Below are 25426 nucleotides of genomic sequence, written 5' to 3' on the forward strand. Positions count from 1 at the left end.
CGGATAAAGCCCTGAAACAAATAGAGACAAGGGCCACGCCCACCCTTGTCAACGCCCACTGTAGAGTTTCGTAGCGCCTAGAACCAAAAGTTTAACTGTACTTAAGTAACAACTTATTCAATGCAAATGCTATCGAACAAAAAAAACTATCGCATAGTATGTACCGTAGATGGAGCACGAGTCGAGACTCTATTCAGATACTAAATATATACTATATACACGCAAACACATACTATTTAACAATATTAACTAATAACTAACAACTATTAACTAACTAACTGACTAATGGCGATTGAGTTCTACGCCGTTTGCATTGTACAAAGCACCACGATAACGATAACAAGAACGATAACGATAACTATGTATATCGTTATCGGTAACGAAATTACAAATTCAATGGAACAATTTCAATGGGTTCAATAAATGGGTCACAGCCAGCTAAGCAGTCCAACTAAATTTAATAAGCGAACCAACACTACGACAAGCACAACTTAATGCAAATTTCGAAATCATCTATACACTTAAGCGAATATATACACATATTGTATATATAATATAAATATAAATATATAAATATTATATTTATGAAATTAATTATTTTGATTATTAGTTTGATTTTGGGTTTGTCATTGTTGTAGCATGTTGGAGGCAATTAAATTACATACATACGCCAGGACCACAAAGTGTTTTTTCCTCCTTTTATATAAAATGTGACAAAGTTTAGACACGACACGTAACTAGCAATTAATAATAACTAACTTCTAACTAATCGAAAGAATCTTATTAACTATACTTAACTAAAAATCCATTAAACGTTAACTACATCAAACTATGATTTGCAACAGAGCAGGACACATGACAGAGACACAGACACACAGATACACACGCACACACACCCACAGAGATACGGCATGCCATAAGAGATACAGATATAATTAGTTACCTGAGTGTTTTAAGATGAATTTGCTTGTGGGAGGAATTGATGGCGCATTTCAGATAGAAATTTCTCAAACACACACACACACACAAACGCACACTAACTAAACGATACTCTGTGAGTCAATTATGTATGTATATGAATACTTATAATGATTTTAGACCAAATCTACCCTAAGCCCTTACCACATTTCACTTACTAACTGCCCATTATTCATACTTTGTACTTCTTATGTATAGTATATGGTAGTATATATTGTATGTTACGACGTACAAGTTGATGTCATTGTTGTTGTTGTTTTACATTTAAATTAATCGCTCTTAAGTTATATAAATATTTTGTACACTAGTTTAAGGTAGCCTATTAAGAGTTCCACGAGTCTAGTTTTAAATTTCATTATGATTTTCGTTTTTCCTTGCTCACTCTGTATTTCTTCTCTCAGTCTCTCTATATAGATATATGACTCTATATAGATATATAACGAAATGTATAAAGTACATGATGAAAATGAGATTAGCACATGTTAAAGAACCGCAAATAAAGAAACGAATGATAATTAAAACAAAAAACAAAACAACTGAAAACTTGCCCACAAATTGTGAGTTAACTTTTAGTGTGCCAAAAAGAAATCTACATTAAAGCAATGTTACTCACCAAAAGAAGGTATGATTTAGCTAAAAAACAAAGCATAAAAAAAAACCAGATAAATATAAATAAAAAAAAAGATAACTTTAAAAACAAGCAAAAAAAAAGCAAAAACAAATGCAAAAGGTGAAATATGAAAAAAATAAAATGAAATTAATATAAAAATAATAATTATAACAATATTAAATAAAACACACGATAAGCAGATTTAAATTTTCTTTGCATCGTTTTTAAAATTGGCTTCGCAAAACTTATTAAGCATTTCGGCATATAAGAGGAATCTATCAATTAATGTTGAACTTTCGTTCCAGCTTAAAGCTTCACCTTAAGACACAAACTCTGGCCGAATCAGAAGGAACTCAACATACTTTTAGTAGTTTTTCTACAGCTTATAACGGTTTAAATAAGGCAATTTGAGTTGCACTGTTAGATGTTATATAGCGATGCCCGCTTTTAAACTTGTCCTATCATAATATTTATAATGTCAGTTTAAAATGTATTGCAAGTCTGTTGTTTCTATATTAAACTGTTTTATGACATAGTTCATATTAATAACAGTCAGATTCTGTTTTGAAAGCATACAGTTAGGGCTAACTAAGACAAATTATAATTATTTTTTAAATCTTGTCTTTTGAGGTTAAATCACAATTATGTGATTATGTGTATGATATCTAAAGTTTGATGACCTACAAAAAATGTCAGCTTTTGAACAGATATTGCTTTTATATCGTAACATGCATTAATAATACAGGAGTTTTGAAAAACAACGTAATATTCGCTCCAGCGTAATTCACTGGCCGAATGCTAAGCTTTTCAAATCAGGGGTACTTGGCCAGCAGCAGCTGTTGAATCAGCTGACAAAAGCAACGCTGAAAATGCCGTTACACATGGGGTGGTGTGTAATTGAGCAATGCATCGATGTACGACAGTCTGGCAACGCCGACAGCTGTTAGCTGTTAGCTCGACTTTGAATAGCTTTCGTGTTAGCTTTCATCCCCAATTGCGATGCTGGCACACTGAGCAGAACGACTCACGACGGCCGACACTCAGCGCACGCGGCCAGCAAACGTCGAACGGCAAACGGCAAACGACAAACAGCAAACGACAAACGGCAAACGGCAAACGACAAACAACAAACGGCAAACAATAAAAAAAAAAACAAAAAAAAAAGGGAGAAGATAGCACCAATTGTTTCTATTTCTTTATACGAGTACAATCATTTTGTATATTATAAAAAACAGAAGAAAAAAAAGAAAAAAGCGCAAAATGTGTTGCTAATGCAACCAGCGAGTGCAGATCTCGCATCTGTTTAGGGATTCTGTGCTGTGGCATGTTGTTGATACGACGGTTTGTGTGTTGTCTACATCATCTAGTGTGTGTGAGCGTGTGCGTTGAGAGAAGAGACGCGCAATCGGAATCGGTAAAATTTCACAAACAGACTGCACACCAAAAAATTATTTGTTTACATTTGACGTACGCGCATGAGTATGTATGTGTACGTCTCTACAACTGTGTGTGCGTGCGTGTGTGTGTGAAAAGCTTATTGGAAAATGTTAAATGTTGAGATTTTAGTGGGTTATTGAAAGGCCAAGGGAAATACTTGATTTGCATTTTAGCCAATTTTCACCTCCAACCGAATTGCCTTTTCAATATAAACTATTTTGTACATGCATATCTTATGGGAAACAGATGGAACAGCCCTGACTGTCTTAATAATTATGTAAATACCGAAATTTTCGCATTCAGCCATACAGCTAGTGAAGTAATTGTTTTGACAATGAACAAATATTCACATATTTGTTTTTCAGTTTTATTTAATATAAAATTGTTTAATATTAAATTCGAAACTCTTAAACCAACTTCAATAAAATAAGAAAATTAATTTGTCAAAACAAAACAAAACAACTAATAAAGTTAGTCTGCATTACTTGGGCGTTAGCATCCCCATTTGTCCAATTCTCACCGTTGCTTCACCTGCAACGCGAAAAGCGGCCAAACTGATTTTAGGAATATCAGATATGCCAGGGAAGGGCTGGGTGCAAGGGGACTCGTGCTGGGCATTTAGCCGCTAATGTGCTTATCTGATTTATGTCGCAAAACAATCAAATTATTGTATGATATTCCTCTTTTGCGCTTATTTTTTACTTCATTCTTCTACTTTATTGTTGTTGTTTCTGTTGTAGTCGGCCCTTGGTACCTGTTATTCCATTCCACATATAGGTAGGCAGGTGGGCCCCCATACTCATATCTAACCAATTATGAATATTAAATATATATCAAATATAAAATCACATCAACTTAAATTAAAAAAAATCAAACTCTGTATCTTTCATTGCTTGAAAGGTGTTGTTAAGTATGGATTCCAATTGTGTGGTATACTTGAAGCATATATAAAGACAGAAATATAATATTTGAGAAGTATTTTAAGTATTTAGTATTGATAAAGATATTGAAAAAAAAAGTTTGGGTAAATTTAATTAAATTAAAATTTATTTAATTAAATTATATTATAAAAACTGCAGTCAAATTGTTTCTATAGACTCTATAGTATAGAGAATTGTGGTGTGTGATATACTATGAAAAAAAAAAACATTTGATCCCCCTATCGCACTTAAGTGCCTACGCCCTTGTTCCATTATATTGTTAGCTGAGCTCGGCTTCTGTTTCATATTGTTTTAACATGAACTAGATTTCGACTGAATGTTGTCAGGTTAATTCAACATTTGCCAAATGACAAAAAAAGGCTACGAAATAAGACTTTGCGATAGTAACATTGTTTATCATTGTTTATTGGAGTATTACAACAACATATGCAAAAAAAACCGCCGTGAGAGGTCATGGATCAAACTAAATGATCGAGCTGTAAATGCGTTTAGTTTATTTTGAAAGAAATCTACCCGCTTGTTTGTAGGCTCTATTTTATAACTAGATAGTCTCTACTTCAAACGATAGTTTTGTCTACATTTTCAATAACGCGTGTAATATGGTTCTCAGAACTGTAAATGTAGTACTGTAGATGCTGTAGAATCTAAAGTTTATCGAACTTAATTTGCCTTCTTGTAATGTTAACTTTATGAAATTACTTGGAGACCCTCGTAAAATACTTGCATACTCGAATGCCCAGCTGTTGCATAAATTTCTCCATTTTGTTGCTTTTTTCTTGCCGTCATCCATGTAAGTGTGTGTATGTGCTGTGTCGTGTGTGTGAACTTTTTTTTTTTGTGGATTTCATGCATTTTATGCAGCTCAAGGAATTTAGTACTACAAGGCAATGACAAGGCGTTCAGCCTTTCAGCTGTTGTATTTTTTATAGCCCAGTATCCCAATGGGTGCAAGGCTATTGGGTTTGTGACATTGAGTGTCCGTCCGTATGAGCACCTCGATTTCCGAGGCTATAAGAGTTTACAACAGACATTTTATTTCGCATATGATTGTTTCAAGAAAAAAAAATTATTTTAAATTATGAAGAACATTATTGAGATCTGAATATTTTCATTCCCAGCTATGGAAATTAGCAAAACTACAGCGCCTCGATGAAATATGCCAAATGTGTAAATAATTGAGGCTAAGCGCATCGCGAATAATAAAATGTTTTGTTGTTGTTTTCCATTTTGCGGATTATCACTGCAAAGTTTATTTATCTGTTCTGTGTTATTACGCGTTTCCATTATTAAATTGTACAAATTTACAACAATTCGCAGATGATGAAATTTTTTAACAGGTATGGAAACTGCAATCGAAACTGAAACGTTTAACCGGTATTAACCGATTGAAATTATGTTTTTCAGTTATGTCGTTAAGGTGTAACTCTCGATTTTAAAAAATTGTGTATTGATCACCAATGTGAACTACACACATAAAAATATTCCATTAAAAGTATTAATATTTTTGAATTAATAATTGTGTAAAAAAAGAAGCTTTTAAGTTGGCTCTTAATTTATTTAAAATTGCTCGTTTTTGATACATTTTTTCTTCTTATTTCGATTTGAAAGTGACCATTATTTGATTATTTATTTATTTATTGTTTTCAATAATTTTTTATATGTTATTTTTTTATTTATGATAATTCAATCGAGCGAAGTTAAGGTACTGGGCATCTAACAGTAGAGCACTTTGACTGTAGTGCTCTACTTTTTTTTTTTTTTCGTTTCTTATATTTATTTATCTTCTTGTTTTTTTTGTTACGGTTCATGCGACCCCGTTCCGGGGCTGTCGTTGTCCGGGTTACCATAGGCAGGGCATGGGTAGCGAGTACGGCGGATTCAGGCAATGGCAACGCTTAGTCCTTGCGCATTTCTGTATCGTCGTCATAGCAAAATCAACTAAATACAGCCGCACTTTTTTGTTTACTTTCAGTTGCGTTCAGGTTAAGGTTTGTTTGGCTTGATTACGGGTTAGTAACTGGTTTTGGTTTTGTTGAAGGTTCAACAAGAGTATTAGCGTCTTTAGCAATTTAATTGGTTTCATCAATAAAATGCGTGTGTTTCCATTAAGAGTAAGTGTCTATCATTCCGCCCTTAGCATAACAAATATATACACATCTATTTTATTATACATCTTCTATATTGAATGAATATATTGAAATGTTGAATAATCGCATTGTGCGTGTCCTATGCGTTTCCTTTTACGGTTTCAGTAATGCAAAGGTGGCGTTATGGCACTGCAAGGCTGGCGCTTTTCGGTGTCTCGGCAACAATCATCATCTATAGGCGGTGTTCTATTTCTATCCATGAACAATACCCGGCTCGCATCCAAAACGCACGCGCATCGAGCTGATTTGTTGAGGTAAGTAATCTATTAAATTTTACTGATCCTAAAGCTTAAAAAATTAAGGAAATTAAAATAACGAAAAAAGAAAGTGGACTGATGGAACACATTTTTTTTAAATTTTAGTATTGGTTATACGTGTATGTATGTGTATCTACAATTTTTTTTAAAACAGATGCATTTTAAGACTTCTGGGATCGAATTAAAGATAATTTATGAGCGAGGCTACAATTAAACTCACTTACTCGAACCTTGGTTCCATTTCATAAAAAAAAATATATTTTATTGTTAAATATTTTCCTCTACACTTTGAAAAAATTTAATTTTTTTTTAAAAAGAAAATCAAATTTTAATGTTAATTTAAATTTATTTGAAAATTTAAATATGACTTATTTTTATTCGAAGTCTCAAATAATTGCGTAATATTAGAAAACTATAAAATTTATGTATATATTTTTTTTTTTCGAACCGAACCTTTTATTTTAGAAAGCGGTTCGGCTTAGGTCGGGTTCGCAAAGTAAATAATTTCAAGGGTTCGATTCATGATCCGGTTCAGGCTGCTTAAAAACCCGAACCGTGCCGGTTCTACGGTTCAGGTTCGGTTCAGAACCGGTTTGCAGTCTTGGTTGCTCGTAATAATGTAAAATTGACATACATTTTAGAGTCATATATCTAATTAGAACTTTCTTGACTTCCAGTTTTCCAGCTTTCATAGTCCCCGATTTCCTATGCCCAGCCGCAAGATGACCATACGCTGGTGTCGCGACTTAAATATCTAAATCGCGAGCCTGAATTATACAGACTACAAGGCCGGCGACTTCTACAGTGAGTATTCCCAGTTCAACTTGATCTATTTGAGTAAATGGACATTATCCTTGCAGCTGCATTACCCAGCGATGTGAGTGCCAGTCTACAGATACAGGGTGCTCCGTTCGCACCCATGTTGACCGCCTTGGCGAGCTTTCCGAAGCGGGAATACGTGGTTGAGGTATCTGCTGCAGGCGACGGGTATATTGACGGGTAGTATCTACAAGGATTACGGTTTGCTCAAGACTGGCTTTCCGGCGGAGAACGTCTGCAACAGCTCAGTATTATTGGTGAAGACTCACGAATGGGGCTCCAAGGCGTGGGCACCGTTCTCCAAAGCAATACTCTTAGTGCGTGATCCTGAGAAGGCAATCATAGCCGAGTTCAATCGCCAAAGTGGCGGACATATTGGATTCGCCTTACCTGATCGCTATAAACGCACCAAGGGCAAATGTAAGCCAAAGTATATCGCAATTCCATGTGGCGCATTCGAATCCTCCGAAATCAACTCTTTACGATTAAAAAAAAAAAAAAAAAAAAAAAAAAAAAAAAAAAAAAAAAAAAAAAAAAAAAAAATGAAAAAAAGCTGGGCAAAAAAAAAAAAAAAAAAAAATACGGTCGTCACGTCGTTTTGCGTCGTTGAATACATGATACATGGACAGCATATCGCGTTGCATAACAGCCAAACAAACATATTGTTATGAAGAGATAAACAAAGATCACGAGCGACAGGAGGCTGGCGGAGGTATACGTTACACGCCACCACAGTCGTTCATGGTTCGACCATAAGAGAAGACAGCGGCATGAAGAGAAGGGCGCGTACTAGCAGCCGCGAGGCCGCTTATATGCAACGCAACGCGTTCAGCAAGCAAAGAAGGCGAACACAATATACGCCAACAACGGTTAAAACAGATCAGGCTACCGTAGAAAATCGTCATGCAAAACGCCTGTTATCATTATAACATCGCCACGCATAGCATATGGTATATGGCATATAGCCTGGCGCAGATAATGCAGCAACCACGCGCTGTTATTACGCGTCGCTTGCGCATACCGCTAATGCCGCCGTTAAACACACCGTTATTCACCGCATGCTGCCGCGTCAAGAAGAAATAGCATACGCTTGCTGCTACTGTCGAATAAAACGTTGCGCCAGTAGCGGCGTCACAGCTGGCAAACGCATGCCGCATGCCGTCGCCACCGCCCGCCCTGCTGTTATCAATTCCGAACGTCCGTCCGATTCGTTACCGTCCATGTCACCTACGTCAACGCCATTGTTCCGTGTTGTTGTCGCATTGACATACCCGTTGCAGAGCCAATATACGCTATTGTTTGTCGTTAAACGAAGTCGTTCAACGTCCGTCGCACAATAATATTTGCCCACCAGCATGTATGAAACCATGAAGGCAATGAAAAGAAATTAATTTAAAAAAATAAAGAAACGTCGTCAAAAGGACAAATACCTTTTACTTTGTTTCACCACTCCGCCTGATACAATGGTGGTGACGTCCAACTGACTTGTCATGTCACAACTTGTGCATGCAGTTATTTGATGACGCCAGCTAAGGCTTCCTTGTAATTTTGAGCTTTAAAGCCTTAGGTCATTTAAGCACATAGACAGATACGCAATGCTGCACGTTGAGTTACAACATGGTGTCCAGTGCAGAAGATAGACTGACGGTGATTAACACGGCCCTTTTACGCTTACGATTTCATACTTACGTTACGTTTTTAAAATACGCGTATATTCTTCGTTTGCAAACTTCTGTTGCTTACAACCAAAATCGTTCAAAACGCCAGAAGAAGAGAAGAAGAACAGGAAGAAATAGAGAAAATATGGAAATAGGACAGAACAACACATGTTAATGAAATTAACGAAGTCACGGCTTTATGTTAAAAGTTCTATACGAACAAAAACAGCCAACCATAACGTCCACGTTTGTCTGTTTTGAACGAAAAGCCGGTATATAAAGTGAACCCATGAATTTACAAGAATAATTCAAGAGACTTCATGTTAAATGACAAATATGTTACGGCTGTTTCAGGCGGCTATTTTGATGAAACCAGCGGTCAGCACATTTATGTACCTGACGATGGCGGAAAAAAGCAAGTTCCCATCGAGTCGTCAAAATTTAGCCGCTATTATTTTTACGTTACATATCATTTTTTAACCATATAAATATAAATTTAACCGATGAATACGTCACGGTCGTTGCCGTTCCAAATTTTGCTATTTAATATCGCCAAATTAAGTTAAATGATAAGTACGCCAGTTAGTACCAACAGCGGATAGGATGCCATATGGCGATTTTTTAACATTTTGGTAAAAAAGATATTGAATTTGGCGCCACGGCGATAAATACTTGAAACCGTTACTAACCACGTTTCTTATCGCCACGATAATGCGAATCATTTTATATATATTATTTTTATAATTTGAATTGTGCAGTTGTCGTCACTGGCATCACGCCCGCCACCATATGCGATAACGCATTCATACCACCGTCATATTGCCGTTGTCACGTACAAACGCCGCCCGCGCCATTCAACGCCGTCACTACCGTCTGCCACACGCGCTGCGCGTTCATATAACGCCACCTCCCTCATCCGAGCCACAACGTTCAAACAAGCAGTTTACATACGCGTCGTTACAGCCGTTACGTCGTTGTCGTCGTTACGTCGTCGCCAGAACACAGACATTGCGTTACGCACGACGTTCACGCCAGCGCCGAACATTGTTGCTCCAGCAAACATTATGTTCGTACATAGCGTCAACGCGAAAGCGATTGCGACGACACGCGACAAACACGCGTTACGCCAACGGTTCACCACGTCATGTCGACGCCATCCGCAGCGTTAGCCACCGTCCACCGTCCACGCCATACCAACGTCGTCGTTATGTTACACCACTATCGTCATGTCGTTTCATCGCCACGAGCCCGCGTCACGTCCTGATGTTACGTCAACGACGCTGACCACGACGGTCGTCAGCGCATGGCCACGCGTCGATGGTTACGTTGCGCCACCAACAACACGTTCACTCCCAGATAACGCCACCAAACGTCATCGTCCATCACGCCAACGCACGTCAACATCACGAAACGTTGTCGCTGTTCACGAACGCGACACGTTATATATGAGCGCCAGACACAGCGAGTTCGGTCATACCAATGCCACGGTAACAACGACGGGCACCACCACGGCGTCCGTATTCAACCACACGATACGCAGCGCAGCGCCACAACGTGACGATTACGCCAACCGTCCGTCGCCACATTAACAGCAGAGCACTGTTGGCGGATTGCGCCAGCGACTGTTATACAGAGCGCCTGAGTTCAGCGAGATGTCTGCTGGCCAGAGAACGGCACGCGCGGTGGCGAGATGGCGTAACGGTCAAAGACAAACGCTTGTCAGATAGCATGGTACAGCCAGAAGGCCATGGCGCATTGAAATATCACATTGTTTTACATAAAGAATACGCGCGGCGCTACCGCCGCAATGAATAAACGCGAAACGCATTGTTATACGCCATACGGCCATAGCAATATGGCGGCAAGAAGCGTCACTGCGCGAACACCTGCCACGCCGCCGCCGCTACCACTACGCCGTTGTCGCAAACAGCTTAGCGCGAACGCGATGCATGATGTTTTACGCTACGTTTATATGCCGCTGTTTTGCCGTTATACGTCACCAGCGTTTAGCCGAACGCCTATCGCCGTCCTGCCAAAAGCATACAACGTACGCGCAGCCAAAAGCGCCATATTAAAATAAAGTACAGCAATGAATGTCGTTGCCGTTTAGTGTTACAGAAGAGCAGGCGCGAGCACGCGCACATAGGCGTTAACGAGTACGAAAGCCGCTATGCGCGGTCAGGCGCGCTGTTTATATATGTACGCCATATACCGCCAGCAGCGGTTACGCCGCTGTTCGCCGCCATGCCCGTCAGCCGCCAACGCTGGCATGTACGATAAAATATACCAGCGCGAGGCGTTACGGCGCGCATCAACGTCCAACGTTCTACCGTTTTCAGCCGCCATGGTTTTGCCGGATCATCCACCGCCAACCAACCCGTTTTTCCCGACGCTCAAACCAACGTCCATCGTATGCGCGAAATGGTTAGCAGCGCAGATACGTATGAAAAAGTAGTTTTGTAACACGTATGTCAGCGAAAGGCAGCGCCGCGTGTCGTCGCCACGCCGTTGCAGCATCCTGAAGGCAGATACCATCGCTGTTATGTCGCGACGCGTCGCTGCAATGCCGCCGCAGCGCTGCATATGGTCAGAAATGTCGAAGTGCTGCCGTTGCCGTTTAGTTGACGCGGCGGTTGGCATAGCGGTACGGCGAACCAGCTGGCGGCAGGAAGCGTTCGTATGCCTATAAGGCGAAGGAAGAGCGCGGCGAAATGCCACGCGTCGTTACCGCCAGCCAGCCACGCCGCCATGCCGCCAAACAACGCCCGCGCAGTACAACGCCGCCTGGCACGCCTGTCGTCCGTCCGTTTTCGCAATCGCCGATGAACGCCGGTCGTCGCCGCGCGTAACAGCCGTCACCGTCGCTCATAGCGTTACTAAACTTATCATTGTAGCGTAAAACGAATCGTTACGCCACGCTGGCTTTGTCATACGTCAGCCAAACGAACGCCCGTCATACGTCCTCCCGTTCCATTGCGGCGACGTCCCGGCCACTAGCTGACTTGCGTCAGCGTTATCATGTTAACGTTTATACATACGTTATGTTGGCGTTCATGCTGGAGGCTGGTGAGTGAACGGCAGAACAACATGCAGCGATAAGACCGTTTACGCGATTGATGAAGACAAACACGCTTTATACCGCCGCACGATAGCATGCGAGAATACAGGCGTATTATACGACGCGCCGAACAAACCGCCACGCCAGCGTCCAAACGTTAAACACATCGTTACCATCACGCTCATTTCAACGCCATGCCACCATTGCGCGCTACGCCAACGCACGCACGACAAACAGCACAACATGCCTGCCACGCTGTCATTGTCATACCGCTGTCACATGGCGCCACAGCACATTGCTGTTTACGCCCACCACGTAGAGCCGTTAACCACAGGTTATTCAACACGCGATGCCCATCAAGTCACGCGTGTTGCTCATCGCCGCACGTCACGTTTGATACGATGTTTGTTCATGTGTCCACAGCCTGCCGCCAACGTCCCAACGTTCACGTTATCAAACCAACATCGCCATATATCGTTCACGGCAGATGCAGATAAACAGCTGGCGATACCATATGTCTGCCGCGTCGTTATCACTACGCTTATCGCCTGTCGTTTCACTTGTCAACGCCACATAACGTTATGAAACGTTGCCATATACAGCTAATTATACGAGTCAAACCAAATTGCCACGAAGAAACCACGCCACGGTCACAACATGTTGTTACAATGCAAACAAACAGCCGCAGCCATAATTGTTTACGAAAGCAGGTTGATATGCATATGGGGAAGTATATGCTATAACATATTAAACAGTAGCATATAATATGATGATATGACAGACACGGTATGAGGTGCCATAATATGCCAACATAACGCCAAAACGCCAAGCATCATATGTCAGCACGTTGCAATGAGAAGAGCAAATACGAGCCGTTATGAGCAGATAAACGCCATAGCGCTACAGTATCATACACAGCAGATAATGGAATACAGGACATGCAGAGAACAAAATATACGTTTAGTAACACAGATGCCGCTATTTGTTGCGTTGTCAGCCAGTAGCCCATAAGAGCACTGCGGCATTGAGCGCCGTCGTCATACAGATAGCCACCACATGATATATCACGGTTGTTGTTGGCGATATGGCGCGGTACGGTTCCTCACGCCCGATTGTCAAGCCACCACCATAAACAACATATATTTTGGCAGAGTTTTTGAGACGTTTTGAAGTCAAATTTCCGATCCATATAATGGCAACAAACTAATAAATAACATTCCAATATTGATCAAAATTATTTGGAATATGTAAATAATATTTATACTTAAAAAACTTTTAGGTAAGAACAACAAAATAATTATGAAAAATAAGCTGTTTTTTATGCATTTAAAATAGTTGGTTCTCACGACAGCTAGTGTTCCGATTCTGACAGACGGACCTGGACCTGATCAAGAATATGATTTTCTACTTGAATAGGTTGTGACTAAAGGCTATGAATACAAATTCCAAATCGAAATGGACCCAAATTCGAAAACTCTCTTGCAGATGCTACCACCTTATCGCCGACGCCTTCGCACAAGTCGATCGGTGGCTGGCGAACTACAACGACGATGACGACGACATCAAACCTATGCCCCAGATGAATAATCGCCCATTGCCGGAGCCTCCGCGTAGCCTCCGAGTGAGGGTGGGGGGTCGTCGCGTTCTGGGACGCCCAAGTCAGTATTTGATACGATACAGAGACCGCCATCTGTGCAGCTGGAGAAGATCAAGACGAAGGCGAGTGCCACATTGATCGCATGGCGTAGTTGCAGCAACGATATCGTCAGCAGAAGGCGCAACATGAACTGGGCAATTCCAACAGCAATGAACAGGTATGCGACTGTGCGAATACCTTACTTTGTCTTCAAATTCCCTCATCAATGTATCGTCTACGTCTATGTCAACGTTATCGTCTCGTCCTTGTCTCTCCCCTCTCTCTCTTTCGTTCTCTGTTCATTATCGTACAGCATTTGCCGAATGGCGTCAACTTCGAGCATTGGTCAAACATTTCACCATCGCCCTCGCATTTTCGTTCCGGCAGCATGTCATCCGGTTTGAATTCATCGCATTTTGATCTTTCGGATGATTCACAATTTTCATAATTCCTGTTGTTCCAACAACAACAACGACAGGCAGCTGGAGCTCAGCGTCGTCAGATGAGCACCTCGGTCTTCAATCTCAACAGCATGAATCGTCGTCCACTGGCCGAGACACAGAATGGAGGCGCCTGGTTGGCCAATCAGCGCATGCAACAGGTGAGGCATTATAGGAAACTCCACCTCCATCAATATAAGCCGTCGGCAAAGAAAAAATTAATAAGAATAAAATATTATGCTATGAATTAAAATTTAAAATTAATATTAATTAAAAATTATGAACTAAAAGGAGAAAACAAAATTAAAATTAGATCTGCAGGTATGCAAAATTATAAATGATCCAACATTTGTTGCAAGGATTGTGGAAAACCAGAAAAACCCAATCAGATTACTAAGTGTTAGTATTGTTATTAGTTATAGTATTAATATTGGACTAGTACAAGGTTATATAATAAGTAATCTGTAAAAGTTAGGTAAGGGATTTAAGGCAAGGTATTGAAAAAGTGACTCTTCGACTTTGGCTGACTTATATTTCTTTAGACACCAATAGTTTCGAGGTCTCTTTTAATTTCTCATTTAAGTATGCCAATGGCAATAAAAAAAATCTAGGCCTATACTTGTAGCGCCTGGACACGAAAAACAAAATCATAATTACACAATATATAAATTTAAACAAACGATTTGATAACAAATAAAATCATATTCTACTGTATTTACTACTTTATTATCTTCATCTTTTAATATTTTTCTTGTTTTTTCTAACTTAATGGAAAAATGCTAAATAATAATAAATAAAATTAAGAAATCGCTGCAATAATATTAATTGAAAGATATAAATATTCTGTTGTATTCTTTCCAGGCACAATCCATGGCCCAACTGAATTGTGCCGGTTGTCAGAGTCATCAGGGCAGGCAACTGGGCGCCTCATCAACATGCCCAGATGAGATCCCCAGATGAGTGGTCCCAGTTTGGTCCCAGCAGCAGTTCAATCACTGAATCTCTCGTTGAACATGGGGCAGGGCTACTTGCCACAGCAACAACATCCGCACTACCCACCGCCTGTGTTCATGACTCCAACGTGGCATCATGCCCAATATGTATCCAGGTGCTGCAGGTTATCCCGTCATGCATCCAGGTAAGTTCCAAACAATAGTCAGCTCTACCAAGTCCAAGTATTGATGGATCTCCCTTGATCAGGTGTAATGGGGATGCCACCAACAGCAGCGTCTCGTGCAGCATCACGTGCCCGTTATGCCGCATCGCCCACGCCGAGCAGAAAGTCCGTTTCGATGCGACGGAAGAGGAGCAGTTATGGGGATGATGAGTTGACCGATGATGAGGACTCGGATCAGGATGATCGTCGCTCATTAGTGTCCAATCGTTCGGAATGACAAGCGCCTCCAGGTCACACCACCACCATCAGCGTCAGCGGCGTCTATCGAGCGCCTCGCAGTTGATTAACAACGGCGGACATGATGAGCTGGACGGGAGCAGCGTCATGGATCGAGGCAGCAAGCTACGAGATAGACGGGGATCCCATTGCGAAGTCCGTGCAGAGCGAGTGGTTACCAGAAAGACGTGATTCAAATATATAGGAGTAGGAGGAGGCGGAGGTGGAGGAGGAGGTACATTAAAGAGAAACCAAACTGAACCACCCAAAACTAGTCGCATTTACTCAGATCTCGAGTCGGAAGGATCCGGTGCACGAGCTTTGGTTCAGGCGAAGATACAACAGAAACTACAAGAGGCTGATCAGCAGAAGACCAGACGCACCGAATCCAAACGTAAGCCAGAGATGAAAGATGAGAATACACAAGCCGCTGCGGTGGTGCCAAAAGTGACTCCCACTCCTAAGGCGAGCAAACTGAGTCCGAGTATGAGGAGGTAGAGGAAGAAGTTACCGCCTCGGAAAGTGAGCCAGAAGAAGAAAAAGTTGAAGCCACACCATCTCCTGCTGTTGTCGCCGCAGAAGATGATGATCTTGGGCCGCCACCTTCCGACACCAGATCACGAGTGGGAATGCGAGTTCTGCACCTTGTGAATGAGCCCAACATTAAGATATGTGCCATCTGCTGTAAGACACCCAGCAAGCCACCGGAGAAACCACACGTATCTACCAAAACCGAGTCGAAGACTCATCCCAGAGCCTGTCCTGATTAAGACTGTTATGAGAGCAACCTCCGTCATGCCGGAGACGAAGCACGCACGCAAGAGTTCCATGAAGTCAACAAAGCCCGTTGAGCCGGTCAGCAGTGCCACAAGTGTTGCAACAAAAGCCGCCCAGGCAAGCCACAGCCTCGACAAGCACAACTACTACAAGTCCTATTAAGAAACCCAGCCACCAAATCAAAGCTGAAAGCGTCCTCGGAAAACGAATCCGATAATACAGTGGCCAAGGGTTTCATACACAAAGGTAGGATACAAAAGAAAATCTCATTTTCGAGGGCACCAAGACCTGAACGAACCCAATCGCAAAATACCAACAAACAAAACCCACTCAAATCAAAGACTAAACATTGTACATTAATAATAACTACCATTTGTAAGCCCAACAATTAACGCATTTATTTGAAACGAAATGGAAATACACAACCCAACTGAAAACCATTGAGTTTTGTTTGAATTTTCGGTAGCAGCCGATAGACTGTTAGATCGTCTTACTAAAGACTCTTAATCTCATCCATAAATACCTTTAGAATCCGTTGAGAATATTTGGAATACACTGATGAGAGCATTCAGGCACAGGCGAGCAGGTGCTTAAGGCACAGGCACAGGCACAGGCACAGAAGAAATCAACCGGTTGTATGGTACGCCACCCAGAGAGCTCAAGTCTAGCGAAGATACGTCTCGACAGGCACGTGAAATGGGCACCTCCACCGCCACAAAACATATCCACTCAAGTAAATGATAAACAAATTCAAATTTATCAAATATTCGGTTGTTACAATATCTTGCTTGCAGACCTACGATGCGGTACCTTGGCGGTCAAGCGGACGACGCCTGTTGTGCAGGAGCGATTCAGGACGCCGGAGCCGGTCAAGATGGAAAGACAACCGTATTATCGAAGCAGCCTACAACCACCTCAAGAGACTGAACGCCATCGCAGCTCCAATGATCTAAGGTACAGCACAGAACCCTCCGATGCAAACCAGCACTGGACAGGTTACAAGACGTCCAACTTTATAAATGACCCAAGGACCTGCAACATGTGTTATCTCTTGCCATATCTTGAAGTTCTTTACTCTTAATCCAACTTATTATGGATCTTTGCCTACAGCAGACCTCCTCACCATTTGACCTACCCCATGATTCGGTTGGGTATAAGCACGAACCGGCGCGAGATCCGGAGATTGAAATGCACATCATACTTAAAGAGTTAGAACTATACAAATTTACGGTGGAGGAACTGGAGGCAGCCCTAAAATACTGTGGACCTGATATACATCCCATACAATGGCTGTGGAGAACTGGCATAAGCTGGTACAGACTGTACAGAGCCTTTCCACAAAATATGGTCAGGAACGGGCGGAGAATACGATTGGAACGATATCACAGAATGAAGTACGCGATGCTTTAAGGAGTTCGGGGAAACGTGGCAGGCGGTGGCAGATTGCATCCAGCAGAGAACAGCAAAAGTATCGCAAACTGGCGGCAAAGGGCAACTTTGAGTGAGGACATAGAATGCGCTGACCGCACATCAAGGTAATGGATCAGGCATTGCTGGTTGAATCGCACCCAACTCAAACCATTTCTAATGCGCATCTGGGGCTCGCTGAATGGCGTGGAGAATGAGAGTGGCTATAGATACAAAGTCGGGTTATTTAGTTTCAAAGCTCATTGTCGATCCAATCTTTTCAGTGCTCATAACTCTTTGACACTCTTCATATCTCCCGTCTGTGTAGATATCCATGAGTTTCTAAATACACATGCTTTGGATTGCTTGCAAATGCCACACAATGAGAGTCCTGCTCTTGCCAATCCATATGATGCCTCTACACCGATGACACCTATAGTCCAGCGAAGTCTTCTATATGCCACGCCAAGTCCCTATCAACTTGAGGACAGCACCCTTAAGAATCTCGAGATTCTTATTGCAACATGGAACAAAATCAGGCCAAAGCAAAACCAGGAGGTTCTGCGCCCATTGAAACCATGCTCGAGACCTTCAAAGGCAAACCAGATCAAGAGTATGAAACAGATCCAGTTATGCGTATTTAAACCAAGAGTCCAATCAGCATGCTCAAATCTCCTGGTGTGGCTCTAGATAAATCCGAGATGATGTCAAGAACTTTGTCTGGCAGCATATTCAAGACATTGTACCAAACCTAGTGCAGCAGGTGGAACAAGAACTCAGGGAACCCCTTGAAGTCACACTTCCTGCCGTTGAAACAGTTGTACAGAAGGAGCCGACACCTCCTCCACCTCCGACCCAAGTATTTACATTATGGAGGAGGTCATCAAACCAAATTTGAGAGAGGGCTCTACATGTGAGGAACTTCCACCGAACTTTATCTATGCCACAGAAATAGCCAACTTTAAGTTGGAGTTTGATCGCTTGGAGAGACGGCATGAACAAGAATGGCAGCCAGATGACTTGGAAGATGCTGAGCACATAATCTACAAAAGCTTTATGGCACCAAAAGCAGCTACTCCAGAGTTACAGACAGTTGATCCAGTTGAAGCAAGGAAACTGTGGCAGCAACAGATATCCAGCGTCAAGCAGCAAAGGAGACTGTGCAGGAGAAGATTGTGACAGGCACGTCTGAGGTGGCACCTATGGAAGATTCCCTGAGGCAGAACCTACTGGTGTAGCACTCTGTAGTAGCATCGACTGTAGAAGCAGGCACTGTGGTAGCATCGAGTGCAGTGGCAGCTACTGAGGTAGCTCCCCCTGGGGAAACACCTTCTGTGGTAGCACCCACTGACGCAGCTTCTTCTGCAGTAGAACCCACTGTGATAGCTACTTCTGCAGTAACACCTCCGCAGTAGAACCAACTATAACAGCATCCTCTTACCAGTTGGTTTCTGAACTTAAAGACACCTCAGACAAAAGACGATCTTGATGATAAGCCCAGTACAAGTAGAGGCTAACAAAGGAATAAGCGATCACAGCTTCCGAAAATGGCAGATCACGTGATCAAAGTCAAAAGCCAACAAATCGAAATCGATTGCCGAATAATGCAGAAAAGAAAATACAACAAAATAAGACTAATGTTGATATAATGCAGCCTCCAATAATCACTCAAATAACAAACACAATTGAGTTGGTAACAGAACCGAAGATTGTGAAAACAAGTGAAGAAGGAAGTAGTAGCTGAACAAACAACAGAAATAGTTGAAACACCAGAGAATGATAACATGTCTAAGTCAAATGAAGCTATTGCCGATCTGTTGAAATAGAGCCACCTAAAGCTGAACAACAAGACTTGGGCATTGCTCAGGTTGCTGAAGCTGCTCAATCACCGCAAGTCACAGATTTAGCTGATGAGAAAACGGAGTTAGTCATGGCTGACGACAGTGTCACTAGTATTGAATCTGAAGAAAACAAAGAGCAACAAGTATTAATAGAACCTCAGATTCTAGCTCAAAACGAAGATGAGGAACCAGCTGCAACTACAGACTCTCAGTTACAATCAGGGTTAGCTATAGATCCAACACCTAATTCAACAATGCCCACGTCTTCTGAGAAAGTTAATTCTAAACGTGGTCCCAAACGATTTTCGAAAATTCCTGTTAGAACCCTAAGCTTAAATAGTGTACGCAGTGACAGCAGAAATAGTGCACATACGCCAATCATAGCAGATGCAGATAATAATACCACAAATTCAGAGGAGAGTGTGGAGGGTAGAAGGGAAGAAGAGAGTATTCCAAGAGTAGAAGAGAATACTTCTTCCAAACTAGAGCGGACGACATCAGAAGAAGAGCCAAATTCCGTGCCATCAGCTGTGAACACTTAACGAGTCCGAAGAAGTCTTCGAAGATGCCACAGAGTTTAGCAACGAGGTGCTGCAGATACACGAAGAATCGCTCACAGACCTCGGAGCTCTACAGCCTTGAGAGTGAGGAACATTCTGCTAAATCACCTGAGAGTGAGGTTCTGCCTGTTCTTAACGCCGAGGAGCTCCAGAAGAGCTGAAGCTGGTGAAGTCCACAAGTAATGCAACAATAAATTCAGAATCAAGTCACTGAGTCGGAAAAAATAGTGCTCAAGGAGTTTATTCCGTCTGGAGATCCAGCTAAGCAGAATCTAAGTGAACTTGTGGAGGATACGCAGCGTTTAATCAAGCAAATGAGGGATGAGATCAGCATGGATGAGTTTGAGTCAACTGATGAGGAATACTTGAAGATTACCTGACGAGTATGATGAGGAGAGGAGGAAGAGTGGTACGATAGTGAGGGCGAAGAGGAGGGCACATACAATGAGGAGCACGGTGTGTTCATTGAGGATGCTTCCAGTGGTGCAGCTGGTCAAGAAGATGAGGAAGGTACCGAAATCGAGGATATTATAGAAGAAGATGAATTGGAGGAGGAAGAAGATGATGCAGAAGAAATCAAGTTTGCTCAGACAACCATCCCCCATGAAACAGTCACGAGTACATCTTCAGTCACTCCCACAAATCATGGAATTGATATACCCGATGAAACTGAGACTATTTCTCTCCCAGCCAGGGAAGTTGAGGAAAGGTCCAAGACCCCAGGAGCAACTAAAACTGATTCTGAACTGTCACAAACGGCTGCAGAGAAAGTTGTAGCTCCAGTTGTAGCCGCAACTCCGGAAAAGAATTGGAAGAACCCATCATAGTCGATAACGAGAGTCGTCCACTTGAACTACCTGTGGAAGTTATTTTACAATCTCAGTTAGAAGTAGAACTTCTCAAGAAGAGAAGCAACGGCCCTTCCCTTGATTCCCGCACCACCTATTATCGATTCCGAATCACGACCCTTGGAACCACTAGTCGAAACAGTGTTGGAAGAGACCAAGAAGGTAACACCCAACACATCCACAGCGAACAAAAAACAAACTACAGATAGAAACACAAACAAGTCAGAGGAAATAAACACTTCCAAAACTCTCAGTAAAACACCAGGCACCCAAGTCTACGGTTAGTAAAATACCCAAAACCCACAAACGAACCAAATCCCAATAAGAAATTGCCGTTGCGTTCCAAATCCTTTTCCGCCTGATGGGCATCTCTTCGGTGAAGCGCATCCAACAGGAATATCTACAGAAACAAACGCAGTTTAGTGTATCTGTTACTAATAGTCGAGTGCCCTTAAGAGCAGTCCGACAAATAAGAAATCCTTGAACGATGCCATCAACAAATTCAATACAAAGACAACTTTGGATGGTCCCAGCACAAGTGGAGCTGCTGCAGCGGTTAACGCTCTCCTGAAACCACGATCGCAGCCAAGGGTACCCAAAAAGAAGTACCACGAGACCTGTTTTTCCGATGACGACTACGAGACTTCAGGAACTGAGGAAGAGGAGCAACTGGAGCTGCAAGAACCTCTAAAGGCTGAGCTTCCTCAAGCTGAGTATGCCCGTCTTTCGTGCGTATCCCAGTGTCCAGGAGACGGTTATTGAGGAACCAGCGGTGTGTAGAACTAAATCAAAGGCTCAGTGACTTCCTGATAAAATTGGTTATTCTCTCAATTGCAGGTCCTGGCTCGAAAATATGTGGAACAACAATTGGTGACAAATATTGCCGAGGCTCAAATTGCCGCCACATTGGTCAACATGAAGTTCCAGGAGGATGTGGCGTTGTATAATGTCTGATCTGATCAGGCAATATCCATGTTGCAGCAGGAATGTCGAACTATGCATGAACACCTATCCGATGAATCAAATCGTATCCATGCTGAAGTGCACTCCACAAATGCTGCAAGCAATGCGCCAAAAGCTACTTTACAGTGCAGGTGAGAGACTTTCCGTATAATTGTTTTTAAAATATATGTATTTGAGTTAGATTACTAACTCGTAAGTTTATTAATGATGCAAATTTAAGGAATATATAAAAGGTAAATTTAATTAACAAAGTCGTATTTCTTGCTGTCTGCTGCTTTTTCTGCGTAATTCTGCTTCTTCCTATCTTGACGTCGGTTTGGCAAGTGTTGTCTATCCTCTGTTGCGTCAATAATTCATTAGCGGCAAAATTCTAAAAATTATCGGCTGTTATTGACTGCTGTTTTTTCTGCTGCCTTAAACTGCTGCTGTTGTTGTACTATCATATTTTACATGTTTGTTCCAGGTTTATTATCCGATTGTAAATCGGGGTAGAGGCGAACTTAAAATGAAGCTTGCTATTTATTTTCGAAATTACATTCATTTGCTTAGATTTAGAAATCTTTTCTCTTGAATAAAAAAATAATCCATACATTTTTCGGTTGATTTCGATTTCTGTGTCACCCTGAATAACTATAACTTCTCATTATTTCGCTTCAGATTACTGATCGCAGTATCAATGATTGCAGCTGCCCGTTTTGTAAGCAGCCCGAACTCAGCAACGAGGTGGAGCACGAAGATGAACACTTGGAGTACTTCTCCAATTTGGATATATTCCTAAAGAGCATATTGGACATCGATGTCCATGAGCTTTTCCAGCGCAAGTTACGTGATCGTACATTGCTCCAAGATCCCAATTTCAAATGGTGCATACAGTGCTCCTCGGGATTCTTTGCTCGTCCCAAGCAGAAGCGTTTGATCTGTCCTGACTGTGGTTCGGTGACCTGTGCTCAGTGTCGGAAGCCTTGGGAGAAACAGCACGAGGGCAATGAGTTGTTCTGCCTACTTGGAGTGGAAGAGAAAAACGATCCGAGCTACAGGCACAGGGTGTCCAGGAGCATTTGGCACAGCATGGCATCGATTGTCCCAAGTGCAAGTTTCGATATTCTTTGGCAAGGTAAATTGAGACTAACTTTATATGGTCATTCTCTGAGAAGCTTCTGTGTAACTTTCTTTCAGGGTGGCTGCATGCATTTTACCTGCACCCAGTGCAAATTTGAGTTCTGTTACGGTTGCGCTAGACCCTTCATGATGGGCGCCAAGTGCAATATATCTTCCTACTGTGCCAAGTTGGGTCTGCATGCTCATCATCCACGCAATTGTTTATTCTACCTGCGCGACAAGTTACCCCTGCAGCTGCAGTTCCTGCTCAAGGAGCACAAAGTCCAATTCGACACGGAACCCTCAGAACTTCAAGATGAGCCCAGCAGCTCCACAAAGGCCAGAGCCTTGGCCTGTTGTCCCATACCGTTGCAGAAGGAGACTCCACAGGATTATTTGATACCGTCTGCAATAGCGATGTGCCTGATAAGCATGCGGGCATGTCGGTAGGATTAGAATAATCCATTAACTAGTTTTATCCTTAACTAAAGTTAATATTATTCATTCATTTCTAGTACACATTACGTTGAGTATTTGGCCGGGAAGGTGGCCAAGGCCAGCATCGATCCATTGCCTATTTTTGACCTCACAGACTGTGTCCAGGAACTGCGGAGGCGTGGCATCGCACTCCCCGAACGTGGACCGTGGGACACTGACGAGATCTATAAGAAAATGTGCTCTGAGGTTGGTAAAACAACAATATTAATAGTCGTATTTTAATTATTCTATTGATTTCCTGTAATTTGGCTATTGTGTGCTTTTATTGATTTTCATTCCATGGAAAACGCATTTCCTGAGCATGTTTTGAAACTACCTATGATTCAGTTCACGCCCTCGTTATAAATAGACGCGTCGATCGATCGAATAAAATAACAAACCCCTAGTCGGTCTGTCTAATTTTAGATATAGTCTGACGTATTTCACACGCGTCTTAATTGATTTTTCTTTCCTTTATTAGGATTTAATTGTAAACAGCATGGCAAACAAATTACAATTGTTTATAAGCACAAACATACATATTCCTATCTCAACAATATCGTTCTTCTTATAGGTAATCAAACAGCATATACCACTTAAATCGGCCTAACGATTGGAATATGCTTGGACTCGGATTCGAATTGAGGATTGACCTCCTTGATCTTGATGGACGTTTATTCGATTCTCTTTGACTGCTGCAATTTTTCATACATTTTTTGTGATTTATCGCAAACATTTTATAGACATTTTTATATAGACACACATACACTAACACACTCATACAAATGTAAATTTTAGACAGCTTGTACACCTGCACATCTCTTTGTTTAGCTACTAAGTTGGCTCATTGTTTTCCACATCAGCCAAGATACAAAACATTAACCATAGACTATAGACATTTAGACAGAAACGTGCCAATAACTGCACCCAATAAACAGAATGTGTGAGAACCAAAATTAATTATTATTTATGCATTTTCGTTAAGCGTTTTTCAAATTTTCATCATAATGTAAATATTATATATCACAAAGCAGATGCAGCAGTTTCACAAACAATCCATAATAAGATGTTTGCTTAAAGCGATGGAAAATATCAGAAATCTCAGGCTGTTAATTTTAAAAGTAAGTATTAAACGAGTTATGTAAGCTTACTGAGTTACTGAATATACTTTTTCGAGATGTTAAGATACAAATTCTAAATATATATCATAGAATGCACGAGTCAAGTTCTAAAACAAGAAATTCTTTCTATAAGACGTGTCTTTTAAAGTCGGTTAAATAATATGTATAAATAGCAAAAGTTTAATGGTCGCGTATTTGAAAATAACATGCTCTTAAGTAATATCCTCATATTATAAAGTATAAAATTGAATCTGAATCTGAAGAAACCAAAATTCACGTCAATACCTTAAATTTGACCTATCCATCTAACGCCCTCGTCTCACTAGAAAATGTCTTAGTAAGCACTTTCTTAATTAAACCAAATCGTTCGATCAGTGTATAACTGAACTAATCTTCTTTTCGTACTGATAGCAGCCTTCGCACCCTTCTTGATTTTTTCACCAGAAGCGTGACTGTCGTCCAGAGTGAATTGATTTGATCACCTTTATGCAGATATGGGCTTATATTTAACGGTATTTCATTGATTTTGTCACTACTTGTCTTGTTTTTAGATGGATTTTAAATAAAAAATGTAGCATACTTTTGAGGTTGTGACGATTTAATGTCGTACAGTTCTGTTTGCCAGCCGAATAATTATAAATATCGAGAAGGCAAAAGCGAGTCATAAATTACTGTAGACAACCAAGGGCGAGAGTTTGTATGTGAAAATGGAAATTCAGATGGACCAGGCCGGTCGGGAATTGGCTTGGATGAGTTGACGCCTTGGCGGCATCGTAAAAACCTATTTTTATACAAATTGCTTTTAATTTATGCGCGGCACAACATGTTTTGCATTTCGGACAGCTTTACACCAATAAAAACTAATTAAATGGGATAAATTGTATATTTATTGATCCATCAATGCAAATCCCACCCCAACACATTCTTGACTTTCAACTAAACTACAAAAGGAGGTGTCTC

General features: G+C 41.4%; 2 pseudogenes; both read left to right on the forward strand.

Annotated features, from left to right (window-relative positions):
- The first annotated feature begins 6236 nt into the window (after positions 1-6236).
- Positions 6237-9748, forward strand: LOC117779839 (annotated as a pseudogene).
- A 1269-nt stretch (positions 9749-11017) lies between these two features.
- Positions 11018-24033, forward strand: LOC117779840 (annotated as a pseudogene).
- The last annotated feature ends 1393 nt before the right edge of the window (positions 24034-25426 follow it).

This window comes from Drosophila innubila, assembly GCF_004354385.1.
Source record: "Drosophila innubila isolate TH190305 chromosome 2L unlocalized genomic scaffold, UK_Dinn_1.0 4_B_2L, whole genome shotgun sequence".
NCBI classification, from domain to species: domain Eukaryota; kingdom Metazoa; phylum Arthropoda; class Insecta; order Diptera; family Drosophilidae; genus Drosophila; species Drosophila innubila.